The sequence below is a fragment of the Mesoplodon densirostris genome, chromosome 16 (assembly GCF_025265405.1).
Source record: "Mesoplodon densirostris isolate mMesDen1 chromosome 16, mMesDen1 primary haplotype, whole genome shotgun sequence".
Lineage (NCBI taxonomy): Eukaryota > Metazoa > Chordata > Mammalia > Artiodactyla > Ziphiidae > Mesoplodon > Mesoplodon densirostris.
In genome coordinates this window covers 54890475-54909612 of record NC_082676.1, presented here as the reverse complement: position 1 = coordinate 54909612, position 19138 = coordinate 54890475, and the positions used below count along the sequence as shown (strand labels likewise).

At 42.1% G+C, this 19138-nt stretch overlaps 1 protein-coding gene and 1 non-coding gene across 5 annotated transcripts in view; both read right to left on the bottom strand.

Annotated features, from left to right (window-relative positions):
- The window catches only part of PARN (poly(A)-specific ribonuclease), a 160699-nt gene that overhangs the window by 50765 nt on the left and 90796 nt on the right, over positions 1–19138 (bottom strand). The window lies entirely within an intron of this gene.
- TRNAK-UUU (transfer RNA lysine (anticodon UUU)) lies at positions 7928–7999 on the bottom strand. The gene has a single exon. It is a non-coding gene; the product is annotated as a tRNA-Lys (tRNA).

Below are 19138 nucleotides of genomic sequence, written 5' to 3'. Positions count from 1 at the left end.
CAAGCTCAGGCCACGATGCTTAAAAAGATGTGAAGGGCAGAGTATGAGAGCAAGAACAGCTGAGCGTTTACAGAACTGGGCTCGTACCCCCTGGCACTGGGTGGTTGGTACCGTGCGGGCAGGTGCTGTGAGCCCTGCGACGGATAAGGACCAGAGCAAACTCAATAGGCGCCCAGAGAGGAAGTGGGTCCCGTCCTGGTTCCGACACATACAAGTCACGCCTACAACTCCGTGCCCCCTCCACGTCACCCCCTCATTCTGCTCACGGCTCCCACACCTCATTTCACCTCACAGTCTCTAATCAAGGCCAAGGAAGTGGATGGGAATTCCCTGGCGGTCCAGTGGTTAGGGCTCCATGCTCTCACTGCCGAGGACCCAGCTTCAATCCCTGGTTGGGGAACTAAAATCCCACAAGCCATGAGGTGCAGCAGAAAAAAAAAAAAAAGCTAAAGACGTGGAGAAGAAAACACTCTCCACAAACTGGACAAAGGCTGACATGTAGACATGGTGACATTTACTTAAAATCTACGCAAAGGGAGGCAACGAAGTCAAGTGGGAAAACCACAGGTTCCGAGGCCACGGTGGCCTAGGTTCAAGTCCTGCCCCGATCTTAACTTGCCTGAGGCAGGTCACCTGCCTCCCTGGGCTTCCCTTTCTTTATCCATAAAACGGGCATATCTACCTACCTCAGAAAGCTATTAGGAAGGGCAGAGAGTACGTATGCAGAGCTCTCAGCACAGGGCTTGGCACACGGTAGGTGCCCAAGTAATGAGGCTATGGCTGTCAGATCACAAAGCATATAGTTCAGACTAAAAGAACAGTGTCTAAGCCACATAAGATATTCTACAGTGAGACAGATTCAGCGAGCTGTATAGCTCATCACACACTGCAGGGGCGAGAAGTGAGGGGGGCCTCACAGACGAGTCTGCAAAGCTCATGCGATACTGTTATCGTTTAGAATTGGGGTCTTTCCCACGCAAGAACGCGGAAAATACAGGAACTGATACGTCAACCATACTGGACCAGTATAAAATCAAAAAGTCTGAACTATAATTTTTTAAAATTGAACTGAGACCAAAATTAGTCAATTAATTTTCACTAACTCTCCTGGCAACACCACAGTCTGCTTCTGAAACGTGCATCTCATTCATTCATTCATTCCACAAACACTGGCTCCAGGTACCGTGCTGGGCACCGGTGCGTGGAGCAAGGGAAGAGACGGTCCCTGCCCGGAAGAAGCTTACAATCTAGAGGAGGAGGAAAGGAACAGAAAGGATTGGCAGGGGAGCACCAGGGAGGCAGGAATCGAGGTGAGAAATGATGATTTCAGCATGAGGAGGACACGAAGCTGACTGTGGGAAAGAAGCTGCTGCTTAAGCTCTCGCTCCCACGGCCTCTGCCACCTGCCTCCACTTTTACTGAAGGGTGTCACCAAGGAGCACTGCTCCCATTAACCAGCCTGGGTGGGTTTTTTTTTTTTTTTTTTCTTTTCATGGTTCCCAGCTGAAAAGTCGATTAAGAAGAAATAAAGCTACCATTTATTGAGTACTTACTATATATAAGAGCTGTGCTGACTGCTTTACAAACAAACGTATTTAGTTCTCGCTTGTTTATTTATTCACCCTTCCACCTGTTTGTGAACACAGACGCTAATGTATGAAATTCTCACTTGTTCATTTATTCATCTCTCCATTCATTCATGAACAAACACACCATCTTCTATGCATGGGCAACTGGGGCTGAATCAGAGACCTGGTCCTTGTATTCGCCGGGAGGGAAGGACAGGGCACAGAGCCCCACACGTGTGCTGAGGGTTAGAAAAGCGCTCTGGAGTTTCCAGCCGGAGCTAGCTGGTCAGGCCCAGGACACAGGGACCGTTTCCCTAAGGAAAAGACATTCAGCCTTTCCTGAGACTGAAGGCTGGGAGAGCAGACAGTGTCAAAGACACTGGGGGTAGGGAAGCGTGTTCCAGGCAGAAGGAACACCAAGTGACCTATCTGAGTGAGGAGACACAGTCTTGACTGAGGAACTGAAACACGACCTTAACAGTGGAGACTAAAGAGGGAGCAGGGAGGACCTGAGGTGAAGCCGGAATGATGGACACGCCCCTGAGGGCTCCGGCTAAGTGCAGAGTGAGCCACCATGGGGTTTTAGTCACCAGGAGGGTGCGAGTGTGATCTGATGTGTGTTCCTACAAGATCACTGTGACTGAAGGGGAAAACAGGAATGGGAATGGAGAAGGCATGGAGTAAGAAGAGAAGTCCTAGTGAAACTCTGAGGAAGAGCAAACATTGAATCACCTTATAGATGGGAAGGAGCAGGCAGGGGAGCCTGGGACACTGTGGGCCCAAGAGGAGGGGACTAACTTAGAAAGTCTGGGGCTGTGAAGCCCAGGAAGGAAGGGTGGGTCAACGTACTGAGCAACCAGGCAACAGGAGACAAGGGCTCAGGGGCTTTATGGCACGGAGGTCACCAGGGACCTCGGCTAAATGAGAGGGCACGACGGCTAGGGTGATGAATCCAGACCACTGGAATTTGTAAAAGGAAAGAAGTCATGGGGAGCAAAGGGAACTGGGATCTAGAAGTCCTTTTGAAAAGATGGATTAGATTCGGCAGGTTTTCTCACTGTTGGAAGAAGCAGCAGGTGGGCCTGGGGATAAGGGACAGCGAAAGGCCTGGAGAGGAAACGGGGCCCAGAGCACACGTGGGGACCCCACTTCTGAGAGAAGGGAGGAGCAGGTGCAGAGCTTGATGAATCTGGGGTAGGAAGCCCCACCCGGAAGCTGGCTGTTTCCTGGGTAAAGGGAGTGGGTCTTCCTGAGAGCCCCAGAGCTGAGACCGGGAGGCCAGGAAGGGCAGAAAAGGCTGTGGAGCTGTGACTTACGAGGACCCAGCTGGAGACAGCAGCCTTCTAGGCAAAGTTACCAATCCACCCGTGCTCTTTTTCTCCTCAAAGCAGCCCCACAAGGTGGGCAGGAACTCTTGTTTTTACGGACATGGAAACAGATGCTGAGAGAGGTTGAGTAACCTGCAGAGGGCCAAGGTAATGACCTGGCAGAGCTGGATTTGAATCCTCACCTCCCTGACTTTGATGCCAGGCTTCCGACAACACTTTTAACCTGCCCCTCAAAGCAGTCAACGCAGCAGCTGCTCTAAACCGAAGCCAGACAAAAAAAGGTTTTCACAAATGCTGACACAGCTCCTTAAAAGATGGGGTAGTGATGTGCAGGAGGTAAGAATGATTTTATGATGGAGTCAAACAGGAAAAGATGGAGTTCCAAAAGGTTTAGAATTGAGAGTCACTTAAAAAAAAAGACAGAGAATACCTTTTTTTGTTTTTTAAATAAAGACGAAAACACACAACTTACAAAGGGAGCTGGGAAGCAATTCCATACTTAACGGTCTTGACAAACTTGACAGACAGCTGAAAGACCTAAGGCAATTCGCAACATTCTTCACACTTCATGGGAAAAAATTAAGACTGATGTCTCAACTACACAGGAATAATTTAAAGTAAAATCAAAGATCTCCTCCTAGAATGTGTGAAATGGCAGATCCTAAATGTCAGGAACACTGAATAAATTGTACTCTAGGGAAGACGAAACAGTACATGTTTTAGTTATACTATTTTATAACAGTACCTTTAAGGTCTACATATATCACAGAGGAGTACAAATAAATAATAATCATGGTTTACAGACAGGTTACCATGCACCAGATGCTGTATTAGCTCTAATCCTAATATATTACCATTATGTTCTATAATATCCTAGTATATTAATCCTAACATACACTCTTTCATCTCTAATCGTACCTCTACAAAACAGCCCTATTTTGAGTATGACAAAACAGAGACCCAGATAGGTTAAGCCCCTTGCCTGACATCACAGTGCTGGACAGTGGAAAATGGCCAGATTTAACCCACTGTTGATACAACCTCCCCCTACACGGGTACCTTTCACGTTCTAAAGGCATACAGTGTCCAGTAGGTTTTAAGTTGCAACAGTGTCACCAAACAAGACCTATCTTTTCTAGGCAACCCACTCTGATGTTTCCTATTCTGTTTCTTTTCTCTCTTCTTTTTTATTCTGGCGTCAACTAGCACTGATTTTCTGACCCACTGATGGGCCATGACTCGAAGTTTGAAACAAGCCACAGCTCATTGACACCCACCATTCAAAGTGGCATTTCTGTGCGACAATGCGCTTTGTGTTCTAAAAGGTTAATCAACAAAAGAACTTTTAGGACACAACCTATTCACCAACCAGAGCCAGTGTGTAAACTGAACTGCTGGCTCGAGGTAGTGGCCGGGTCTGCAGTCAGAGTTTAGAAGGGTTCACCGGTTCTCGTTAGCGATGTTTCAGATGCCAGACACAAACATACACCAAATATAAATGTCCCCACATACACCAAGACAACACTTTTGGACTGTTAACCTTGGCAGTTTGAGCTGTTTATGAAGCATTAAATCTGCCACAATATTAGTGCTATTGTGATAACACATAAATGCACCAACTTTTCTCCACGTCCCAAGACCATGTTTACAAAAAGCCTCACAGAGCAGCATATTTTCAGACTTAAAGGTTTCAATAGGTGAAAAGCTTAAAGTCTGTTTGTGTATACGCCAACCAGATACAGGAGATGCTGTACTGCAATATTTACACTTTCATTAAATGTCTCTCTGTGGATGTTTTGATGTGGTTTTCATTTGATAAAAGAATTTACTTACAGCTCATGACTAGGCTTATTCATTAACCAAGTGAAACCCAGGAGGGAAGGAGGGGACCTGGGGAGAGAATGAGAATGACAGGCCTTTATCAGCGAGGCAGGGCTGAGCTATCTTACCTGCAGGGTGAGTCATTACCCCTGGGAAGGAGGGTATCAGTCCCCAAAAGCAAAGTGGCCTCTCCCAACCTAGTAAGAAGGAGGCACAGAAATTCCATATAAACTGTCCATATAGACAACTCCGTCTATGGTTCTCGTTAACCCTTCTTTGCCACGCTACCAACCTGGAACCTCTCAGGGTTCTCATGATGGCACCACGATGCTACCTATGAAAAGAGCCCTCTTCCTAGTCCTGCCTTGTTCTCTTCCCCACTCCCCACCGCTGCAATCCATCTAGAGATGCGGAACCCCCTGAAATCTACATCAAACGTGACTCGCCTCTTCAGTGTCTCCAGGACACCCCGCATGTGATCTGTTACCACCAAAAAGGTGAGGAAAAAAATGCCAGCAAAACCTCCTTTAATACTCAGGCCAGCCTCCTTGGTGCCTGCATGGAGCCTCACTGGCACTGTGTCCAGCCTCTATGGAGAGAGAATTGATTCATAACAAAAGCAATGAAATCTGCTCTTCAGACCACAGGTTGCCTTGGGACAATGAAAGGTATTCGTTATACCTGGCAATGTCTGACTTCAGCAAAGTATACAGAAAGAATCACACGCTTCTCCAATGAGGCAATAAAGAAAGAATGACGAAGTTAGCCTTATTTTCCACATCAGTTTTACTCTTTGCCTTTGCTGACACTATGTGCCCAACGACTAATTTATTTCACTGGTGGGTTCTGTCTGTAGACCACACAGTAAAACCCCACAGATCACCAAACAGGCCAAAGGGGCAGCACAAAACTGAGTAAGAATTACTTTGTTTTTTAAAGTCCCGTCCCATCTTGGCTTTTAACACATTCATTCTACACTTGTATTATTTTTCTCCTTTTAAGTCACCAAACCATTTCCCTATAGGCTTCAGGAGTTTAGGAAGACTAATCCACCTCTTTATTTTCTTCACCCTTAAGTCTGTCTCCCTGTTATGGGAGGTGGTCGCTGCCATCATCAGTGGTCAGACCCACAGGCAGCATTCGGGTCTGACACAAGCATGTTAAGCTGCCAAAAGCAGCTGAAGCAGCTCAGTGTCAAGCACATACATACACAGGAGAGTGGGGGATGGAAAGATAGGAGAGAGAGGGACGAAGAGAGGGACGGGGAGAGGAAGCAGGAGGGGAGAGCATGCCTGCCTGAGAGGCGGCCAGAGAGTGAGCTTCTCCCATTCGGTGAGGAAGTGCTTTTAGAAGATGGCAACTCCCCAAATTCAGAGAAGTAACAAGTTTTTCACCACTCCTGAACATTTAAAGAACCTGTGAAATATTGTGCCAGCAGGAGAATAAGGCAGATTTTCTTTTTTAATTGATACTGGCATTGGTCAGCTTTCCTGTCTGAAGTTGTTAAGATCTCTACATTGTTCTGAACAGTCATTTTGTTTTCTACATCCTAAGGAGAAGTAAATGTAGATCTTTTTGTGTGTTTGGACATCCAGTGGAAAATCGACTGGTTAGAAAAAGAGTCAAGTGATACATTTTAAAACACTTATATGAAAAAACAAAATGAATACAGTGGCAAGTGTTGTTATACTGCTACACTTTAAAGCAGCGGCCCCCAACATTTCTGGCACGGGGCTGGTTTCGTGGAAGACAATTTTTCCACGGATGGGGGTGGGGTGGTGGGTATGGTTCAGGCAGTGATGCGAGCGATGGGGAGCCATGGGGAGCCACGGGGAGCGGCAGATGAAGCTTGGCTCACTTGCCCACCGCTCACCTCCTGCTGCACCGCCCAGTTCCTAACAGGCCAAGGACCGGGGACCTGGGGACCCCTGCTTTAAAGTATTTTGGAGTATTTTATAACATTACATCTTAAAATTCCCAATGGCTCAAGAGCTTCCGACAACATCAAAATGCTTAACACAAATTAGGAAATTGAAAAACAACTTTTGAAAGTCATGTATTGGTAGAGCAGAACACAGAATGCTTTCTGATTGAGAACGGAGCATTCAGGGATTTTAAAGTACTCTCTACTTTTATTTTTCCCTAGAAAAATATTATCACCCTTTAAATGATAACTCTGCAGTCCCACATCTAATGCCTCTAACATAAGTAAAGTCTCATTTTAAAGCATGTAAACTTAAGATTAATGAATGAATTTACTTAGCCTGCCTTTGCATAGCATTATGCTATGATTTCAATGAAGAAAAAATATGAGTATCTGACAGCAACTTGCATGGGACAGAGCTGCAAAGCTCCACAAACCACGTTTCTGCAGGGCACTCACAGACAGACTGTTCCCACACCAGGTTAGGGCAGCAGTTAGAGGCCTTCACCAACAGGAAATGCACTAGCCACGCTTCCTTCTAAGGCTACAACTGGATCCTTCTGTCAAAACCAAATCAGCAGCACGGAGGTGCATGGCTATATACAACACAGTGAAACAGTCCACGGGTCTGACTCACAAATGAAACAATTTTGACTAATGTAAAAAAAGAACATGTTTTCAGTAACGAATCCCCCTCAGGACTTGATTTGGGAGGCAAACTGTCCAGCTTCTACCTTTAAATGATAGACAAATGAGAACAGAGGAGAGCGAATGTTAAGATACAGGCAGAGGTGTGAAAAATAAAGGAGAAAGTCGGCTTGCAGAGCCAAGTTTATCTCCTACTCCGCCCTGAGTAGTCAGCCAAGAGCTGATAGAGGGCTTTTTCCTAAAGTAGGTAGAAAAAAATCCCCACCAGCTGGGGGTTGCCAGGCAACCTGCCACATTTTACTAAAGCAGGAGCAGTGAGAATCCCCAGAGGGCAGCTGGAATGCTGCGTAATGCCTTCTCCCAAGATCCAGGCGCACACTTGCCCCACAAGCCCACCCTGGGGCGGACGCACACATGGGGAACAGCTATCTGAGTGCAGCCTGAAAGTCACAGACGTGGTGCAAAACTCACTCCAATCTCGGCCCGTTCTTCTCCAGCTCAGGCCAGAGCGCGGCCGGGATTCACTGTTGTCGCCAAAAAAAGCACAGGCAGACCCCATAACTTGGTTCTCTGCAAGTCTGGACTAAATGCCGTTGGGTTTTCTTTTTGGCTACACTGTGTGGCTTGCAGGATCTTAGTTCCCTGACCAGGGATTGAACCCAGGCCACGGCAGTAAAAGTGCCGAGTCCTATCCACTGGACTGCCAGGGAACTCCCTGTTGGGATTATTTAAATTAAAAAAATTTTTTTTCTTTTTGAGCAATTCGTGATTTAGAAGATTTTAATACAACTGTAGGAGCAGAAAGGCCCGATGGAATGAGTGTACGCTCTGGGGGTGGAAAGTCCGACCACTGGGCTCCCACTTCACCTCTCTGGGCAACTGTTGCCTTGTCCTTGAGCTGAGGTGCTGTCCACAGGTCATTTCAGGGAAAGCACCTAGCACGGTGGAGTTGCAACAGCATGTGTGCAACAGTGTGTCTGTGTGGAGAAGACAGGGAGGGAGGCTAAAGGTGAAAACCACATTTAGTCAAAGTTACCCCTGAAAATTCCCTTTGGAGGTGTCATGCCAGCATCCAATGTGGCTGTTTTTCCCTCCAGTGTCAGAGCACTCCGCTGCTTCTCCTCTTGCACACCAGGCTTGCATGTGAGGACCAGGTTACTGAAGACACACGTGGGTGAGCACAATTTCTAATCGGCAGGGGTCACCCGATAGGTGGAACTTGAGAATGGATATTCTCGTGGGAAAAGCAGATTCCTAGCTCCCATTTCATCACCGACTCACTCACTTTCACTGAGTGGACTGACAAGCAAAACCAGTCTCACTACCGAGAAAATAATTTCCCCAATGAGTACATTTGAATTCATGCAAGTTTAAAAATTTTATGATGCAACTGAGTGAATACATAATCCAGGTCTTTGTGCCCATCCTCTGAGCGCACAGACCCTAGCTAGTCCTTCTAGATAGGAACATGTTCCAGTCACTTTATGTCACCGCTGATATTTCTCCCAGAGAGAGTATCTAACACAGCTATTTCTCTCTGCTTCCCAGCAGCCTGGGGCTTGCGATGATTACAAGCCACTGAATAACCGTGGCTTGACGTCCCAGAGCATGGATTTTACTGGAGAGCAGGGAGGAAAAGTTAAATAATTAATCTGGTCATTTAAAACATTTTAATATTAAAATAAAATGGATGTATTATAGAGTAGAATTTTTCAAATTTGCGAGGATGGTTTAAATAAAACACGAGACTGCAGAGAAATGCCAACTCGCGCTCCCCCCCTGCGCTCCCCTCCTGTCTCCCCGCTGCACTGCCCCCCCAGGTGCCCTTGAGCATCCTGTCCGCTCCCCTTTGGTGTTAGGGTTACTCTGTGGAGTTTAAGAATAGCCTCCTCCCACAGAGGCCCTTTGTAATAAATATTAACTGAAGGAACGACGCATTCTTTCTGGTGTAGTGAGAGCACCAAAAGGGGAAAGAAACCCCTGACTCCTCTTCTTGGCAGCCAGGTGGTCAATGTCATGTTCACGAGTGGTTTACACAAGACAACTCATACTCTCAATGTGCACACAACACTCACGGACCTGTTAGTTCTTCGTGAATAGGAGCAATCCTGGAAAGAGCTGACCGGTGTGAGAAAAGGGTAATGCAGTTATCTATTTTCTCCTGCGAAGGTGACAGAAGTGGATGTATCACGTATGAGCAAGGAAAGACGAGGGCAGCCTCAGCTGACAGGGTGTGCTCTCACAGTTCAAATCAATCTGTCTGATAATACCCCTCTTTCTCTGCGTACCTGTGGTCCTAATGGGAAGGTGGGAATCCTGTCCTGTAAGCTCACGGCCTGACCCTCGTTCACCTGACAAGTATTTCTTGGCCAAAGTGAAGTGGTCACCTTGCATCCGTCAGCTCATCTACCAAATGATTTGGACCAGGGACTGGGTGAGCTTCGAGCAGCAGAGGCCACCTGCCCCTAGAGCTGCAGTTACCACCTCCTGAGACTACATCCCATGTGGTACCCCCGTAGGCTCTGCTATCATCACTGTCTAGAGAAAACGGCAATCCGTTGAACGACTTGCCCAAAGTCCTGCAAGTAGTGTAAGGAGAGGAGCTGGCATTCAGACCCGAGGCATCTTGGTCACCCTACCAACCAGGAAGAATGATGTCAAGGAAGCGACCACGCACTCGCCACCTGGTCTGCTAGCTGTTCTCCGAAGCAGGGAACACAGGCGATAGTGTTGGTCCCTTCCATGTGCCATCTTCAGCAGACAGGTCCACTGACGGTCAGTGGGTGTTCTGTCTGAATGAGAGGGGCGCACCCTTTGACCTAGTATTCCTCTTTTAGGAAACCAATCTATGAAAACAATCTGAAATGAGGACTAATTTTTAATGCACAAAGATGCTTAAGGATAAAAAACATATATATATAAAACCACAAGTATAAACCTCCAAAATGTTCAACAGTAGGGGAATAGCTAAATAATTGCACTATTCAAATTCATCAAAAATTACGCTTTTCAAAAAAAAATTATGCTTTTCAGGGGGATAAGAACCAAGCAATAAATAATCAATAAATTCTCTCACTAGTTATTTGGACAAAAGTAACCTGAATGCCTACCTCACAGGCTACATCATTGATTCATTCAAAAATATTTGCTGATTACCTACTATGTGTCAGGTACTACTTTAGGCATTGAAAATACATTGAGAATAAAAATCTTCGCCCTCCTGGAGGGTGGTTATATGGGTGTGCTCACTTTGAGATAATTCATTGAGTGGTATACTAACGATGCGTGCACTTTTCTATATGTATGTTAAACCTACATTTAAAAGTTTTAAAAAGCCTGGTATCATGGAGTTTATATTCCAGTGGTAGAGTGCAGACACTAAACAAAAAAGTAAAATACATTGTGTATATATAGTGCTATGGAGAAAGAGAAAAGCGGGGAGTGCTGAGATGGGAGTTGCAATTTTAAATGAAGTGGTCAGGGAAAGCCTTACTGATAGGATTGCCAAATAAAAATAGAGGACACCAAGTTAAAGTTGAATTTCAGATAAGCAACAAATCATTTTTTAGTGTAAGTACATTCCATACAATATTTGGGCCATGCTTAGTTTAGGCAAAATCTGGCAACCCTACTTACTGATAAGATGGCATTTGAACAAACCTCATTCATAATGGATTTAATACTTAAGGCTTCTAAGTAGGACACCAAAGGCAAAAACTAAAAAATAATAAATTGATAGTTGTTACTGTGATAATATGTAAAGCTTTGGGGTAGCAAAATAGACTGTATTAAGACGTATACAACAAACTGGGACAAATATTTGCAAAATACATAACCCAGCATTAGTCTCTCTAAGCTTCAATTTCTTCTGTAAAATGAAGGGGGAAGATGGTACCTGCATTTCATAAAATCGTTATGAAGATTTCAGAGCAGTGTCTAGTAGCTAGTAACTAATGGCTTACTAAATGTTAGAAATGAATAATCATCATAATAAAAGTGTACTCACAAATCAATAAGAAAAGCACACAACACACAAAATGAGAAGAACCAATTAAACTTCTCCAAATAATTCTAGTGTGCACTTTGCAGAACATAAACTAAAATCTGAATGGCATCCTTGCACAAGTATTACCCATAGAATACTTGTTAATACAAAGGGGGAGAGCTACAATGGAGATTTCTGAGGCCACCACTTAACAAAATTACCAAACAAAACATCAGTAATAATGGAACAAATAGACAGTGTGTGTCCCTCAGTGTGACATGCTAAGAGGACATCACCTATGTAGCCCTCCTGTCAGACACGTGTAATCCCAGGAGACAGACAAACCCGAATCGAAGGACACCACAAAACAACACCTGGTCTGAACTCTTCAGAAAGTGTTAATGTTATAAAAAACAAAAACAGGCTGGGGAACTGTTCTAGATTAAAGGAGATTAAAGAGCTATGATGACTCTACTAACTTCGAAGATGAAGGAAGGGGACCAGGAGCCAAAGAATGGGGGTGGCCTCAAGAAGGTGGAGAAAAAGCAAAAAAACGGATTCCCCCCTCAAGCCTCCAGAAGGAACACAGCTTTGCTGACACCTTGATCTTAGCCAAGTGAAACCAATTTTGGACTTTTGTCCTCCAACTGTAAGATACTCCAACTAACCTGTAAGATAATCAGTTTGTGCTGTTTTAAGCTACCAAGTTTTTGGTAATTTGTCACAGCAGCAGTGGAAAACTAATACCAGTGTTTGTTTTTGTTTTTTTACAACCTGTAGAAGTTAAATTGTAGAAAATTGAGAGAAATACAAACGCTTTCTGCCCCTAGTTATGCAAATGATTTCTGTTCACAGGACTGTAAAAATACATTGTCTAGTGTGTTAAATTCTCATTTGAATTGCTTTTAACATCTTATTAGTTTTTTCATTAATTAATGAGTTGAATAAAATCTTTGACACGTTTAAAAAAAGAGAATTATGATGACTAAATACATGATTTTGACTTGATCTTGGATCAAAAAATAAAATAAAAAACTGTAAGAGACAGTGTTGAGACATTTGGAGAAATTTTATTATGGCCTAAACATTAGATCATATCAATATTATAAATTTACTTTAATAAAAAAATAATAATACATATATACATACTTGTATATGTATATATTATGGATGCATGTGTGTGTGTATATGTACAGAGTGAGGGGGAGATAAAGCAAATGTAACAAATGCTGCCGTCTTACCTATAGGGTTATAGGTTTAAAAGTTTTCAAAGTAAAAAGAGAAAATACCAAAAATAAAATGAAAAGAACTGCTGATAAGAACAGTTTTAAAAAGATAAATACCTAACACTATACGGATTATAAACTGATATAGCCTTTATACAGGGCAACCTGACAATATATGAGAAATTCTTATTTTTAAACTTCTTTTTTTAAACCAATTCTCTGGCTCTATCATGTTATAGACAGAGGCCAAGTGAAATTCCAGAGATTTTATAATTTTGTATTTGCAGTTCCTCCTTTCACACAAAATTCTTCTGCCCAAAGAGGTTTAAGAGTGTTGTTAAAATTAAACAATGCATTAAAAATGAAAACTCACCTAAAAATTCTATAATAAGAATATTACTGAGTAAATTATGGTATATCAATTTGATGGTTTATTTAACTAATGCAACCCATTAAAATTTTTTCATAGAGTCTGTAGGGGAGCAAAATTTGCCACCCCAAAATGTGTCTATTTAGCATGAGGATTATTTTAAGCTGATTATTTTTAAGAAACAGAACCCTTAGGAAGTCTTTGTTTTTAACCCCTCTCTTCCTTTAATTGCCTAAAAGAATTTGGATAAAGGGCCTGATCTAGGAAGAGCACTACCATCAGAGATGTCTGCAAAGATATGGGCAAAGTGAGGTTGGGGGAACTCAGCAGGGCCTGGAGACCACAGTCCTGTCTGTGTCCCATTGTCTCTGCAGGGCCCAGCAAACGTTTCCTTATCAAACATTTATTTTCCCATCTCCATGTGAACTGCCTTCCTCCCCCTTTGAAGTCTCAAACCCCTACCCGCTTCTCCTCCTCTCAGAAGGCATATAAGCCTCAACTGCCTAACTTATCCTAGGGTCTCAGGTTTCTTACCGAGCCTCTAGTATGTACGCAATTAAGTTTGTTTTTCTCCTGCTAATCTGTCTCATGTCAATTTAATTCTTAGACCAGCCAGAAGAACCTAGAAAGGGTAGAGGGAAACTGTTTCCTTCCCCAACAAGCTTAAATAACTTGAGAAAACTTCTCAACAACTATTATTAAAAATAGAAAAAATTAAAGCATGCACAATTATATCCACATAAAATAAAGAGGCAAAATACTAAAAAATAAAATAAAATAAAATAAACCAACAGAATGTTATGATGATTATTTCTAGGTGATTTTATTTCATTTGTGTGTATGTTTCCCTCCAATTTTCTGTAATGAACATGTATTCATTTCATTTTTTAAAATACTTTTTAAAAATAAAAGACAAAAAATTTGGCATTCTTAGACTTGCAACAGAGTGGAATATTTTTGTTACTGTAGTTACCCAATTAGACATCTGAAAGCTGAATGCAGGGAACACAGGCTCACAGTCCCACAGTGCTGTGTCCTCTGTAATAACTAAAAGAGAGCCCTATTCAAAAAGAAAACTTTTTAACTGACCGTGGGATAGCTAAGTTTTTGATAATTACAGAGGAAGGTTATGAGCTATGAATATGTTTACACATACTATTATTTTTTTAACATCTTTATTGAAGTATAATTGCTTTACAATGGTGTGTTAGTTTCTTTCTCCTTTATAACAAAGTGAATCAGCTATACATATACATATATCCCCATATGTCCTCCCTCTTGCGTCTCCCTCCCACCCTCCCTACCCCACCCCTCTAGGTGGTCACAAAGCACCGAGCTGATCTCCTTGTGCTAACGCATACTATTATTAATATGCTGAAAATGTTATACTCAAAAGGCTTGATTCGATGCCAGCAAAGACCAAATAAACTTTCTTTGAGACAGAGCAGTCTCAATATTTGATTTAATTAATTTGGTGTTTGGCTATAGCTCAACCTCAAAAATCCTAATCTAGGCTGAACCAAAATTCCACAATTCATTTCATTTTTAACCATAGGCTTAAGAGAACAGAGTTATCACACACTAAGCGAAAATCTCCATACCATTTCTGAATGTAGGCAAGTCAACATCTTAAGCTGACAACTTTCAACATTCGATAGAATTTAAAAATTATTCTTGAAAGTAAAGTGTTCTGAGAATAATAAAATTATTCCGAGAATCCAGAAGGTAAAATTTTTAAAAGGCAAAATTTCCAAAGAATAAGCTAAATTATAAATAAATAAAATTATTCTGAAATAATTAATTAAAATTATTCTGAGAAATAAAATAATCCACTTAGAAGACTTCACCTACCTGGAATGACCCCTCAAGACAGCCATCTCCATTGAGAAAGGAACCTCTCCTACAAGGCTACAATCTGCCAAAGAGATGTAAACAACGTATCGATCTGCTTATTCGACCTTACTGACCAGCCCCTGATGTGGCTTCCAGACAAGGTCCCTACTGCATGGATGGGCACTCCAACTTCTAGCCTGCATCTTAGCATACTCATTCAGCTGGCCCTGCTCCCTCACAGAAAGCACAAACAGTGCACTTAAGAGTTACTGAATTGAGCGTGGAGAGAAGGGGAAGAGCGAGCTTAATTCAGTAAGTATGACTTTCTGCATGATTGTTTAGTAATTTTTTCTTTGGCTATAAGTAAACAGATTATTTTAAAATGTTGTCACAAATGACAAAACAGTGCAATTACCAATACATTTTTAAAAATTTTATTTTAGTATAGTTGATTTACAATGCTTTGTTAATTTCTGCTGTACAGCAAAGTGTTTCAGTTATACACAGATATACATTCTCTTTCACATTCTTTTCCATTATGGTTTATCACAGGATACTGAATATAGTTCCCTGTGCTATACAGTAGGACCTTGTTGCTTATTCATCCAATATATAACAGCTTGCAACTGCTAATCCCAAACTCCCAGTCCTTCCTTCCCACCACCCCCACCCCCACCCTGGCCTTGGGCAACCGAGTCTGTTCTCTATGTCTATGAGTCTGTTTCTGTTTCGTAGATATGTTCGTCTGTGTCACATTTTAGATTCCATATATAAGTAATATCATGATATTTGACTTTCTCTTTCTGACTTACTTCGCTTAGCATAATAATCTCTAGATCCATCCATGTTACTGTAAATGGCATTATTTCATTCCTTTTTATGGCTAATATTCCACTGTTTATATGTACCACATCTTTATCTATTCACCTATTGATGGCCATTTAGGTTGTTTCCATGTCTTGATCACTGTAAATAGTGCTGCTATGAACACGGGGTTGCATGTATCTTTTCAGATTATAGTTTTGTTTGGGTATATGCCCAGGAGTGGGATTGCTGGACCATATGGCAACTCTATTTTTAGTTTTTTGAGGAACTTCCATACTGTTTTCCATTCCAATATGTTTCCTTATGAAGAGATATTTGGGGGATCAAAATTTTAAACACTATACCCCATCCATCACTTAAGAGAGCTATCAAATGTATAACAAATAATAAAGATAAACTTATATCATCATCATTATTGTTTAAAATCCACAAATATGAAGCTCAAATACTTGGTCAAATATCACCAACATCTAAGAGTATGTGAAAAGCATTTTTATATGTAATATTAACACAAGTGTTAGGGCAAAATGTATTAAATCACAGAGATTTTTATAGCTGGAGGAAAATTTAAAAAGCCTACAGAAGCAACTGTTTCAGGTAGAATCCTGCTGCACAAGAATAAGTGCATTTCCCAACCCTTGGGGGAGGGTGTAAATATTTTTCTATTCTTGAAGGAATAAACATTTTGGCATTGTATTTCTTTAGTAAAGAAGGGAGAATATGGTTAAATGTCCTTGTTACTTCTAGTCCCTAAGAAATGGGTTTCACAGCTCACCAGAGTTGAGATATACAGCTTATCATGCTAACATATTCCTAACAGTTTTCTTTCAGAGAAGAGTTTAAATCCTCACCCAGAGCCAACAGACAAACAAAAACACCCCAACAAAACAATGACAAAAACAAATGGTGGAAACATTCCTCTTCAGAAAAGATTCCCAGATACCCAGCAATTAAATTTAACCTGCTCAGCGTTGCTGCAGGCTTTTCAAGCATCTCTGCAGCTGAAGACTCTACCCACAGGGGAGAACACACTGCAGAGGGTTGAAAGAATGTGTTCATTTGTAAGGAAAAGGAAAAGGTCAGGGCCATTTCCAAAGTATGGGGTAATGAGTTTCACCAAACAAATTTCAACAAAGGCTGCAGGAAAACCAAGTGAAACAACATATACTCCTAAAGCTGTAAACTGCCATCCAGGGTAGCTTTTTAAATCAATACATATGCAATAGCCAACTTAACCAGTACTGTATTTTTCTAAGATTTCCACAAATTCTTGAATAAAATGAAGGCTGGGAAAATGATCTACTTAGAGATAATTAAGTGCCTGTACAGAACCACAAATTATGTAGGTTTTATAAAAATTCACTTTTTTAAAGCACAAAAAGAAAGATTAATCTGTATGATATGAAGATGATCAAGGCCTTAAAGAGAAAGGAAATAGCTGCTTAATCAAAATGACAAATAAGGAAACCCAAACCTTGAGCTGGACTTAGTTTCTTAATTTGTCATTCTGCTTTTCCAAAGACCATACCAGGTCACTGCGCTTTAAACCCAGGTCTTCACTAACAACCACAGAAGCACACAGCAGCAGACTACTAGCTACCACCATCCTGGCACATGGTGTTTTGACTTGCTATGCAGACAATGCTTATCTTCTAGCCAAGCTTGGTCTTCTGCTGTGCTCCAGGAAGGAGAGACAGAAGAAATCTATACAGAGAGCAGAAAATGTAGAAAAGAACTGAACCACAGAGGGGGGAAACAAAAATTCACTGATGTCAAAAGTTCTGAATGCCACCCAATCATGGGGTTGCTCAATAAAGGTAGTTTCTGAAGGGAATTCCCTGGCAGCCCAGTGGTTAGGACTCTGCACTTCCACTGCAGGGGGGCCAGGTTCAAGGGTTCAACCCCTGGTTGGGGAGCTGAGATCCCACAAGCCGCTCGGTGTGGCCAAGGGGGTGGGGGAGGCAGTTTTTGGATCATTTTCCCTTCTTATGAGTCCCAAGAACACACAAAAATCAGATGACAAGTTCTTAAATCTTCTATTATCTCCAATCTATACAAGTATTGCCTGTCAATTGTACATTAGTCTTCCCTTATTTAAAAAAATAAAACAAAATTAAAAATTCACTGCTAGCTCAAACCCTAAAAGCACACAGCTTGCTTATCTCCATGAGTTGACACAGGATGATAAGTCCAAGGTTCCGTTATCTGTTAAAGGTCAAGGATGAAACAGCTTGGCCTGTTCTAGGGACACAGCCTATACCCCACACCCCTAATGCCCTGATCAGAAGTGAATGCCGTTGTTCACAAAGGAGAGGGAAAGAGAGTTCAGACACATTAACAGAAATCCACTCCAACTGCTGAGAAAACCTCAAGCCACATCCTATTTGATGGCTCATTAAAAAAGGAAAAAATTACTTGGGCAGTGCTCAAGCAGCAGACGAATTCCAACACTAGTCAGAGAGGGAAGCTAATAATACATCACACATAACGTAAGTTTGAATCATCACACTGAAATCATGACAAAACTATGAGACGACATATCTTTGGCTCTCTTCTGCCTCCTGAATTATTAGGCTTAACAGATTCAAGTTGAGATCCATGTACTTAGAGGGTTAAATGCATCTAAAAAGTAATTCTGAAAAGCCTTTAAGAGCTAAAAATAAGTGATTTTTTTTTCTCCTCCTGGAAGGCATAAGTTAAAAAGCCACTAATTGTGTATAAAACACAGTAAGACAAATAACATTATCCTCCACGCTGGAGGTACCGCTGCCATGGAGCGGCGCACTTCCTAAGCGCCAGGCCTGCACCAAGTGTGGGACCAACACTCCTCTCACTCAGCCTCATCCATCCTGGGAGGCCGGCAAATGGGGTCTCCGTGAGGAGGAGGCTTGCTGACTCGTTACAGATGGATGAGCAAAGGACTATTTCAGCTTTGTTTTCCACAGGAGGAAACCTAGGCTCAGGAAAGTCGGGATAAGTAACTGGCTAACACCGGTTAAGCGCGTTAAGAACCAGGCCCCAGAAATCAAAGTGAGGCCATGGTACACCAAACAGCCCTGCTCCTTGCACTCTGCCTTACGGTCTCTGGTATCTTTTTATCCATACGCTTCTACAAAACTTGACCTTTCCAAGTGAGACTAACAAGAAAAGCAGTCATCTTGTTCATTTTAAAGAGTTTTTTTCCTTTCCTTTTTTTTTTTTTTCTTATAACTAAAATAAATGCTTCTCTTCCAGGACCACCTAAAACATACTTTCAGAACTTCAGCAAATATACTGTTAAAAATAAAAATATTACAGAACTGTAACCTTGCTAATAAATAATACAAATATGGACTATTTATTATATATATTCATTTTATCTGAGGTCTCTCAAAATCGCTATGAGGGAGCCATTCGTAGGCCATGACAAATGGGTCCCATCATTAATCATTCTAGTTCCCTGCTGGATATCCTGTAAAATCCTGTATATACCATATATACTGTGATACACCACACTGTCTTGAGTTATGACCCAATCTATGCGGCTGTGACTGGTACTACTGTTTAGACAGCTCACTAAGAACAAAATCTGTAACTTGGCCTAAGGCCCTGCTTGATGCGGCCCTGCCCA